The sequence below is a fragment of the Pinus tabuliformis genome, chromosome J (assembly GCF_031772625.1).
Source record: "Pinus tabuliformis cultivar Carrire ecotype Pingquan chromosome J, CPIR1, whole genome shotgun sequence".
NCBI lineage: Eukaryota > Viridiplantae > Streptophyta > Pinopsida > Pinales > Pinaceae > Pinus > Pinus tabuliformis.
The window spans coordinates 1,354,539,673-1,354,551,707 of NC_142295.1; the positions used below are offsets into that span (position 1 = coordinate 1,354,539,673).

The 12,035-nt window shown below is 33.1% G+C and overlaps 1 pseudogene; it reads right to left on the reverse strand.

Annotated features, from left to right (window-relative positions):
• Positions 1-549: 549 nt before the first annotated feature.
• On the reverse strand, positions 550-2,868 carry LOC149232394 (indole-3-acetic acid-amido synthetase GH3.6-like; annotated as a pseudogene).
• Positions 2,869-12,035: the final 9,167 nt, after the last annotated feature.

Below are 12,035 nucleotides of genomic sequence, written 5' to 3' on the forward strand. Positions count from 1 at the left end.
CATAACTGTGCGAAGGGCCTGCCACCTTTTGAAAGCGCCGATGCGATATCGGCGATGCGATATCGCAATGCTACTGCCGATACGCCGATGTTCCGTCTCACCGATACGTCGATTCGCCCATCGACGATCACTCATCGGCGGGGTCTTGAGTGTCGCTGCCTACTTCCTCCGATTGCGATCTGCCGACGCGATCTGGATCGTTGATCGGCCAGATCCAGCGGCTCTCGTGAATTGACTCTTTAAGCCTGCGATTTTGTTTCATGAAGGTTCCGGAGTGTTTTTGCCTCCCGATAGTGCATTTCCATGAAGTAAGAAATCGCTGATCGTGCACGGCAGTTGGAATTAATATTCCAACAATACTGTTACAATGCTTTTGAGATAAAACTATCCACCTACAACTTTCTGCAATACTTACAGCTCTGCATTGGTATGATGAACTGAGGTAAGGAACCATCTGCAACAATTTATTATTTGTGGCCTGATTCGAGACCATAACGAACCCAATAATTTCGATTAAATAAGTTTATGTTACGCCCATTTCTTGATTAATCATGAACCCACTAATTGGGACACCGCACTTCCGGGAGCCCACACGCCCGACCGAGGGCTGAAGTAGGAATGGGTGACTCTGGAATTTAGCAGCTCCACCATACGACTGCTTTTCACGCATCTGGGTGCTTTGTATTGATTGATGGATGCCTTTTCGCAGACAGCATGATCCATCACTTCCTCAAACGTTCCCTCTTCAACTATTCTAATTTCTAAGGGACCGATGGACTTATCAGCCCCTCTTCCTTGCCGATAGACAGAATTCAGGGATTCCTCTATAGTGAAACAGCATTCGTCAAAAACTGAGGAAGGAACTGCACCTGCAACTTCTTTGGTGTTGTAGCGAGGTTCCCAGTATAACACGTAGTGACCAGGTGATGTGGATGTGTCGGCGAAACTTGTATAGTCCATCAATGTGATGTTGAAAGGCTTGAGATGCTTAACACATTTCTCTACCGAACTTTGAAGCTCTGCTTCATCCGTTTTTTCTGTGTGGATACTCAGCACAACATTCTGTCTGCAAACAAAATGGAATTGAGGTGCCCCGTCGTGAGACCCGGTCACCCGCAACACGTCCTCCATTCTATAGCGATACAAACCTGCACGCAGATTTATCAATTAAAACATTATTTGACACATTAGAGAAACAACTTTTGCTGAAAATCATGTGCTACTCATGTAGTACCTGCATATGTGGTGACTACAAGCTCCTACTCTTCTCCAATTTGCACGTGAACAAGTTTAACTAAACCCTCTTGCTCTTTTTCGTCGAGTGTTTTAGGGTTCGTTGGCGATTCGACTGTGGGGCCAAATTCTTGTCGGTGGACTGGAAGGAACTCAAAGTAGGCCATGTTTGGCATTAGAGTGTAAGACACTTCTGCAGGGTTGCAAAGAGGGTTCAGGTTGAGTCCAAAGGAGCCTTCTGAGGAAGAGTACATAAATGCATACCAGGGGTAGGCCCCCGCTGTAGTAATCCAAAGTAGGAATATATTGAGCCATTGCACCAGTCACGATAACTTTGATATACTTGGTGTTAGGCCAAAGGCGAGTTATAATTCCTTGCCATGAAGGAGCTGAGCATTCGCTTTCAATAAGTTGACCCAATTCTGGATTTGGGCTTAGCAGCAGCTTCTCGACAGATTCTCTGACGGATGGATCCGTTACTTCTTTGTTGAGAATGCCAGTTTTTATGTCCAGACATAGTTGTCTCCAGTGCTCTCCCAGAAAGCGTATGGTTCTAATGAACCCAGAAGCAAAGATGGCTCCCATCCGGAGTACTTCATAGTTTTGAAGGAGGCCGCATAGCAGTTGGCAATACATGCTCTGATAGGCATTTGGACAGAGGATTGTCTCTAGGGAACTGGTATAGACTCTGTGGGGATCATAAGGTCGCTCCTTTAAGAAGCGACTCTTATACCACCTTGTGGAGGAGCAACGTGCGAGCAAACCACCGGGAGTCCTGGACTCATTATTAATGAAGTGGAAACACATGCCTTTTCCCTCGTCCATTCCTTGCATATATCTGCACCTCCACGAGTAAAAAGTGATAGTAATCAATGACAGAGACATCAAAGGGGCTATCAGATTTGGGGAATATTTTATAATTTAACATAAGCAAAGTAAATCACTAGCTAGATTTGTGTGTTCTTAAAAATTGCCATTGACTAGCTAGATTGAGTGTTGTTAAGAATCTTACTGATTCATGATGGGCATGACAAGACTGATCAAAAGAGCTCTCCTCTCCAGATCCTCTTCGATAGTGGGCACCAATTTAGATTGACCTTCCGAAGTTCCCGTGCTACACAAAATGTTACAATCAAATTTCGTCAAACTAAATATATTTGTGCAAAGGATTGAATTTAGCACACGCAGATGCAACCTATTCATAGGACTGGTCAACAACCTGAAGTTATAATAGAATTTGTGAACACAATGATTTCATTTTTGGCGGAACAGTACCTGGTACTTTTCTACCCAAATAAAGATAGCTGAAAACAGTTAGTACCCGAGGAGGAATTCCGAAATTGGATGAGCAGAAAGGACAGGTGAAGTGTCTCCGTTAGCAATACGATTCATTTCAGGCTTGATGTCATCTTAAGTTATTAGTGGCAAGCAATTCTTGAAGGTGTCTCTATCAGTGCGTCCGCTGAGGCCGTATCTTTTCAGGTATTCAGTATCAGCATTTCTCGTTAGAATTTCTGCTAGCACCTGAGCCTGCACCTCGTCGGCGTTTCTGGTGACATTCTCGATGAATTCCAGAGCTCTCTTGTCTCGACCATTGGCCCTGTTTTCTACAGAAATCATTGGAGCTCCTACCATCGTTTGTAGTTGCGACCCTTGCCGAAATGTTGCAAACCCAAAAATGTTTAATTGTGTGCAGGTTGCTCACAAATCCCTTATATCGCAGTTTGAAGATGGGCAGATTGTACATTGGCAATGTTGGCAGTGCAGCTGCAGTATTCACAGAAAACACGTGGGACGAGATGGGAGCTATGGATCAGTGCTAATTCGTAATCGGATGTTGGAATATGTGACTTATCGGGTGGGTAGCTAAGAAAGGTGAGTTATGAGAATAGTTAAGAACCACGTCAATGGTGCGAGCAAGTGGATGCTCAGACAAGGATAAGGTGCTTCGACAAGATAATACAATATTGTAGTCAAGATGTCATATAGCGGAATGTGAGGGGTGAGGGTGTACGTATGATGGAACAAGCACGTGAAATGCGAAGGCGTAGGTGTCAAACAGAAAAGAGAATAGGATAATATTATAGTGGTCCTTCTTAAATGTGTTTGTTGTACAATGATCCAAAAAGGGAAAGTAAAGAGGCGTTAGTTGGTAGTGGCCGTCGTCGGTAGCGGTAATGATCATAGCAACAAAAACACTTCATAATTATATATTAATTTTATATATATATATATAAACACTTCATAAATTTATCTTAATTATATACATATACATAGAAAATATTTTTTTTAAATATATATTTTATTATAATGATTTTTAATTTATACTTATATCTTAACTCTATATATAATTAATATTTATTTTTAAATATATATTTTACTATAATGATTTTTAATTTATACCTATATCTTATTACAATATTATGATTTACTAACATCATATACTAAAAAAATATAAATTATACCTATATATATGATAATTAAAATGAAAAAAACTTATTACTATTAAAATTATATCTCAAATAATTAAACATTAATTAAAAAATATTCATTTGATAGTATCAATGATTGGTAACATATTGTATATAATGGAAGGATGCAATTACATAGTTTACAAAGAAAATTGCATTTCCAAATAGATACATATAAAGAAGAAAATTTAAAATTGCAAAGTGATGAGGGGTTTGGGAAAAAACAAACTTGGTTTGATGAATAAGATATTAATGGACAAATATGGATATTACTCTAGAAAATGGTTTAAAAAAATTAAAAATAAATGAATAAGATGATTTCATTTAAGGATTGATTATTTTAATAGGTTAAAGTCACAATGTACTAAATTAAACCCACTATGGAATAACTTTGGGCTTGTTTTGATTTAGATTTAAAGCATGAAAATGGGCGTAGGGTTAATAAGGATTTTACCAGATCTAAGTGTGAGATTTTAAAGAGTAATGATTATCTTGTTGTTAGAAGGGAAATATATATCCCAACCAGAGTGTGTTATGTGGGCATTCAATGAAATTGGAAATTTCTACTCAGTCCATTGCATGATAAGTAGTTAAAAATTTGCTAGTTTGATGGGAAAATCCCTTTCGGAAAATCCCTTTCCCATTTGTTGATTAACTTTGAATTCTACGTCTTTAACTCTTTTGTATAACATTTTGGTCTTAATTATGGGGATAACCATATCTTAAGACAAGTGAAATGAATGATGCAATCCACATTTTCATGAGTGTTTGACAAAGTCTCTTGATTTTTGCCTGTAAGGGTGATAGCTTGGGTGATGGCTCTTTGTCTATGGACATTCTATACACCAATTTTCTAATAATCAATTTGAGTTTTCCACACCCAAATGAACTAGTTGGTAGTGAGATTCATGTATCCACCATGTTTGAAATTGGAAAGTAGTGAAAGAAAAATAATATGTGACTAGATTGTGAGTGAATATCTCATGAAAGCATGTTGTTGAACTCTTTCCATACTATTGATGTTAGTAACAAATACTATTACTTTAGAACCAAATTAAAATGTTGAACAACAATTTGTGTTCTCTTTAATGAAAATCTCTAGATTCATAGCCATTTTGTTTTGTTACCAAAAAAATTTGCAAAAAATGATACTCATTAATATTTCACTTAAACTACCATAATTAGCATCCACTCCTTTTTCAAATAAATTATATATTGCCTTAATTTTTTTTTCTAATTTAATAAAATTATTAAAATTAAAATTAAATGTTATATTATTATTTTTTAAAATATGATGGACCCTCTTTGGGGTTTGAAACGTCGACAGAATGAACACAAAACTGTGAATAATCTGGATCATACCACTGCAAAAAACTTCCACAGAAACCTAAAATCTAACATTTAAGTAATGTTTCTCATAAACCAAATATCTTTATCATTTAATACAACCTTTTAATTTTAATTATAACTTTATTAACTATTCAAATTTATTTAATAGAAATTTTATATTTATAATATTCAAACTTTCACCAAAAGAAATGTAACACATTTTTCTTATTTTAATTAATTTATTTATAAATTTTAATATAAACTTGAAAACAAAAGCATTATGAATAAAAATAAATACAACTACCTCCTTCAAAATATAATACTAGAAACGTAACACATAATATTGTTATTCCACTAAAACATGAAAGAATTAAAACATAAGCATTAAAAATAATAGCACTGCCTCCTTATGAGAAGAGAATACCAAAAACATAATGTTATTCCACTCAAAAATAAAATAAAAGCATAAGCATTAATAATAATAGCACTAAATTCCTTACGGAGAGGGAACGAACACGTGATGAAAGAGTTCTAACTTCTTAATGTTCTCATTCTTATTGCTTTTGAACAGTTTTCAACTCTTTTTATATTTTTATTTATTCGCTTGTTTTTATTATTTATTTATAAGCATGGCTTTATAGTGTTTGTATTTGTCATGGAGTATGTGGACTTGTTCACGTATTAACAATATAGGATGCATGTGATGTAATGACAAGGTATTATCAACTTTATAATAGATTATAAAAAAAAAATATTAAATTATAGTATATATATTTTTTATAAAATGATTATTTATACATTATAAATAAAATTAATAATAAAATTAATGATAAAATTAATGATAAGTAATATTTTTTTGGTAAATATGGAAATTAAGATGGATAATTAAGTATTATATAATTTTTTCTTCATGAGTAAGGTTTGTTTAATTATTATTTGTTACATCATATAAGACTTGTACAACTATCATATATTAAATAGCTAGTTTTTATTCACTTATTTTGTTACCTTAACTCGCTAAGCTGGATTGTTACTTCCAAAACTTATTGGATGTAGATGGTGGTAAAGAGATATAGGCATGCATCACTTTTTCTTCACCATCAATTTTCGTATCACCATTTGGACCCAAGCATATGATAGTGGAAGTTTCTTCCTAAATAGATTAGCATGAAATCCACAACTCATGTAGAAGTGGCACACAATTATGTCATCAAATTCAAGAATCAAATACATAGCATTGTCATTCTTCGTTAGTTCTCTAGAAGTAATTTCCCTCTCAACCAAATCCATAATGTCACTTCGCTTCAAGGACTTGTTGATGGAATAATATTCGTCAAACTTTTGCATTCCCAACCTTGTGTTTTCCATGGCAATGACCTTGTTGTAGGCACCAATACATCTTTTAGTGCTTTTCCATAAACTATACAGAGAGGCGTCCATGGCCTTGCTGACTTCCAAGGACTGCACAAAAGCCCCCACAATGGAACATTAAGTAGGGCTATATCTACCTAACCAAATTACATGAAAATCCAAAGTGGGTTTGTAGAGAGAAAGGGAACATGGAGTGGGGCTAAATCTGCCATACCAAATTACATTGACATCCACAATGGGTATGGTGGTGAGCAAGGAACATTGTGATAAGTTAAAACAAAAAGTTTTTATTCCAACATTTCTCACACGTCTGGAAAATCAAAACGATTTTGATAAACACATTCTAGTGGATGTAAACTAAAGCAATCAAAGTTATTGTTCAAGGAAGATATTTAATCCCACTAATATTGATTTGGTTGTGTTGGTCATATCATCATCACTCCTTGAATATAGAGAATCCTTAAAATAGATAATGAATATTATGCAAATGCAAATGTCATGAAGAGCAGGATTTGGACAACCATCTATTGGTGCAAATCCTTTCTTTTGGCTGAGTTTTTTATATTTTCATAAAAAAATTAAAAATACGATAAATGTTATAAGAAAATTTCTCAAAATATGCTTCATAAGACCTCAAAAACGTATTATAATGGTGTGCATCACACTTACCTTTTATCTATAAAAGCATTACTAATATAAGAAAAAATATAAAAGAGCACAAATATATAGGGACAAACAATAACTTTGGTGTAAAGAATTAGTTGCAAGGCATTTATCTTTCTAAATGCCAGGAAATCACATATGCTCTTTAAGATCTTAAAATTTCTCATTATATGCTTCATAGGGTATCATAAAATTATTATTCTCATATATCACACTTTCCTTTTATCTATTTAAGTGTTATTAATATAGGAAAAGAAATAGAAAAACTTAAATATTGAGAAATAAATTAGAATTGAAGATTACAAAATTAGTTTCACAACATTTATCTTTCTAAATACCAAAAAAATCATAATTAATATAAATGATTAAAACCCTAACATAGATTATTAAAGCCCTAAAATCATATATATAATTCGTAGGTATTAAACACTAATTTTCAAAATATTACAGGATTAAAATAAGTAGTCTAGTAATGAAATTACAAATAGCATTTGCCAAAAACACCTACTTTTAAATACAAATACGATCGAGTCCAACTTCACACAACAAAAACGAGGGGCGGAAAGAAAATAAAATTAAGCACTTTGATTTTTGGAATTAGAAAACACTCACATGTCCAAAGAAGACCTAACGTATCTCATGAATCCGAGATAAAAGGATTCTATTTACACGTTCTTTTTTCTTTTAAATTAAGTAATGTATGTGCAAATTTAATAACATATGGGTTGCCCATGTGCTTTAGGTGTGAGCCTAGGAACGTGTGCGCTCGGAGGGAACAATATCACAAAATGATATTGTAATTTTTTTATGTGAATTGCAACAAGTGGAGTGTATATTTAAAAGTTTTGTTAGCAATATTAATTTCAGTCGGCGTTAACTTCTATTGATGTCGACAAATGGCTTTCATTAATATTTTGTAAGAATAAAAAGAAATTTATAAAATGATATTTTAAGAATAAAAGTAGTTATATTGTTGGTAGGTTTTGTAAGCTTAATTGATTTCTAGAGGCTTGATCACATCTAAATTTATGTTCATAATTACAAAGAAAAACTACAAATCTATTTAGTATATCTCTATAAAGTAGTTAGAGATCCACTCATGGGAATAATGGGTCCATAAAACAGGAGACAAAATCACCCGAGCAATTGCCTGCACAAAACAAAGGCCAAAGGAGACAAAAAGAGGATCACACTGTTAGAAGGAGAAGTCACGAGGGCTGCTAATAAAGCAATTGTCGAGAATGGAGAAGAATAACTTCCTCGACAAAGCAGAGCAACCCTTTTTGGAGAGGGAGTCGACACACTGCTTTTCTTCCCGATGTACATGGGAAAACATGATGCACTTGAAATGACAAAGTAGTTCTCCAATATGAGTCCTCCAATTGAATATTGTCGGGGGGCCAAGGGAAGTTTACCCCTACACCCAGTTTATCACAAATTTAGAGTCCCCTGCATAGACAATCTCTTCAATTTCCAGCCAAGAAGTGCAGTGTAGAGCTCCACATAGAGTAAACAACTAAACCCGACTGTTAGTACGTGCTCCCGCACTCTAGTAGAAATTGTATTTCATACCTATCCACATGGAAATGATAGCCCCACAACCACAATAACCATCATAGGAGGCTCAATAAAAAAAACCACAAGGAAAGACCCATCAAATTCTCTATAAGCAATAGTCCTCCTACAAGGAGAAGGGAACCAAGGCCCAATCTCCCCAAGGAAACCCACAACCTTCATACAGGTAGAGCACACATTAGGAACTACATGCTCAAATATGATGGAAATACTACACCACGAAATTCCCTAGAATATATATAGTTGAAGTGCCCTGCAAGGCTTGTTTCCTCCAATCCAAAGTTTAAAAGAAGCATTGATAGAGGAGAAATCGATCCTAGTTGAGGTTTGTAGAGACTTCACCACTTCTTTCCAGATGGTGGCAAGAAAGGGACAACTGAGAAAGATGTGAGTGACCTCTTCATTTGCATATCCACTCATGGAGCAAATCCCTTGTCCTTGGAAACCCCTATGCACGAGATTGTCCCTTGTTAGTATACGATTATGAAAGGTAAGCCAAAAGAAACATTTCATTTTTAGATGGATGACCTAGCTCCATATGTAAGTCAACCCTCTATCACGATGTATAGGCTGAATATCCTTAGTGATGTAAGAATATATTTCTTTGACCAGGATGCTACCATCAACCACCCTACCATCCCATGTAAGTTGATCGTCTATCAGGAAGGACAATACTAGCATGACCAAGTGTATGGTCTTCATTAATATAATTGCACAAATTTACTCCAAAAAGGCTAAGTTACAACTTTGCTTTTTGTGAAATGGTAATCTGTGTTGTTACAATATGTATGTCATATACAACGTAAGATGTTTTGGTATGATACTTATTTAATATAATATTGATTGATTAATTAATTTTAAAATTTTAAAATATATATATTTCAAAATCTCATATATATATATATATATAAGAAAATGAAGAAAATGAAATACAACAATGGTTGATTGTTAAATGTACTATGTAGCCAATTAAATTTAAATTAATGAAGTAAAAAACAAACATTGGAAATGAAATTGATAATAGGGAGAACAATTTATTACAATTATATAAAAATGAATTCAAATAAAATCCTCTCATCTCCTTCCCGTAGTGAAATTATCCAAGTTCTAAAAACACTTGCCTCTCACACAACAAGTTAGGAACAAAAATGAAATGAAGTAGAATTGAACATTTAACAATAGCTAGAGTAGTACATCAACTAATGGACATACATAGCTAGAAATTTTAAGAAACTAATTATGATTCAAAGTCATTAAAAAGATTTATGCTCCATATTGGACAAGATCAAAGATAATATATATGAGAGTAATGCTACAATAGTTTGAGTGTTTACACCTGCAAGCATTAAATGAAGCACTAGGAGAATAAAAACAAGAGAAAGCACAACTCTACAAGAGTATAAAGACCCTAAGGTGAATGCAAGAATATGAGTTACATTTTTGGGCCAAATGTGGTGATGAAATCTCAAAATTTTACTCTTTTATTGAATTAAATCTCTCAAAATTAATATAAGCATTGTGAATTTTGATTCAGAGTTAAAAGGAAATTTGTGGAGAATCATGTTGTTGTCCTAATGATAATTTTTCAAAAAAAATTAGTGTCGTATAATATGTAGATTTTTCATTAAATGAAATGCTCGTCCTTGCAATTTTTCAAACATCTTAAGAGGTATGTGTGTGTTTACGTAGGATAAATTAGTCTAAAATGTGTAATTTTAATATATCTCTCTCTCTCTCTCTCTATATATATATATATATATATATATATATATATATATATATATATATATATATATATATATATTAGCATGATCTACAAGGAGAGAACTAATTTTTCCATATTAAAAATTTAGTTTTTATGCAAAATTATATTTTTCATTATTTTTCAAAGTTAGCAAAGTAATATTTCAATTGCATTTTGCAGACACGTGTTGTTTTTTGAAATATTTGAATAAATTGAAAAATCCAATAGAACCCTTTTGAAGAGTAGTAGTAAACGAATATAGTGGTATTTAAAAAAAAAATCGTTGTGTATATTTTATGTTATTCATTTTCTATTCAACCTCTTTAAAATTGTCCAAAAAAATTTCAAGCATTATGTTTAAATGAAATTAGATGAAAAATATCATATGAGTTCGAAAATGTAGGATTCATATGCCATTGGATAGAAGATTCCTTCATGAATCCAACATGATCAACTCCACCACCTAATGATATATTTTTCCCTTAGTCTGTTAGGGTGCAAAATGGTGTTGCCGAACATTTTGTAGAAGGGGTTCTAAAATTGTCGATTTTAGGAGCTCAGAAGCTCGATCGAGTGCTTAAAATGCTCGATTGGGTGCTTACATTTTAAATCAAAATAAATCGATCGAGGCTTTCGTAAACCCTCCATCGAGCCATTTACATGGCTAACCAGGGGCTCAATTGAGCCTCTATAAAATAAATTGTGGATCCCACAATTTAGATTTTATAACTGATAAAGATATAAAATTTAATCCATCCATAATTTAACCAAGTTGATATGATATCATTTTACTAAAAAATGAAAATTCAACTGGATATAGGTTATGAACAATATTAGAAATTTTTTATGTTGTTGCATCGAGATGCACATTACACAACCCAATATGGGGGATATATGTAAGCATGTTTGTCCATGCTAAAAATATACCTTGTCATATACCTTGAATTTGAATGAATCATAAATTGACCTTCCACAAAAAATTTTATTACATTAAAATTACAAATTTTATTATAATTTTTGTTATCATGTCATGTAGAAACCTTATTAAATTTAATATTAAAATATTAAAATTCTATTGTAATTATTATTAAACTAAATTATGAAATTTGATATTAATATTAAAAATTTAATATTAATATATTTTAATCTTAACACTATTAAATTTATTATTTTTGGCTTACTATAATATTAACTTTCATATAATACAAAATTTGTTATATTATAATAGATACTAGCACAACCACATAAATTATTTGGTTTATATACGTCATAGGCGTTAGCAAAAGAGTCATTAACACAAAAAGAGTCATACAAGTTGACCCAATATGTTCATTTTCTTTAACCCACTTTTTTATAAATCTAAAATAATAAAATATAATATTTTTAAAATCTCGAAGTAATCATAACCTAAAGTTGCCTAAAGGACTAAAACCTAAACAGTGTCAACTGGAAATTTTTAGAACAGGTTTCCATAAAAAATTATCATTTTTGTAACCACCCCTCCTACATTTACCCAGTTTCACCGCCCCGCCAGGTTAAAAATGAGACAAAGAGTTACTATGACATGAACTGAACTCCTAGCTCCAGTTAAGGAAGTGGGGTTTGTAACTGACCAACGACTGAGAACTCAAAACATTCCTCAGGACTAT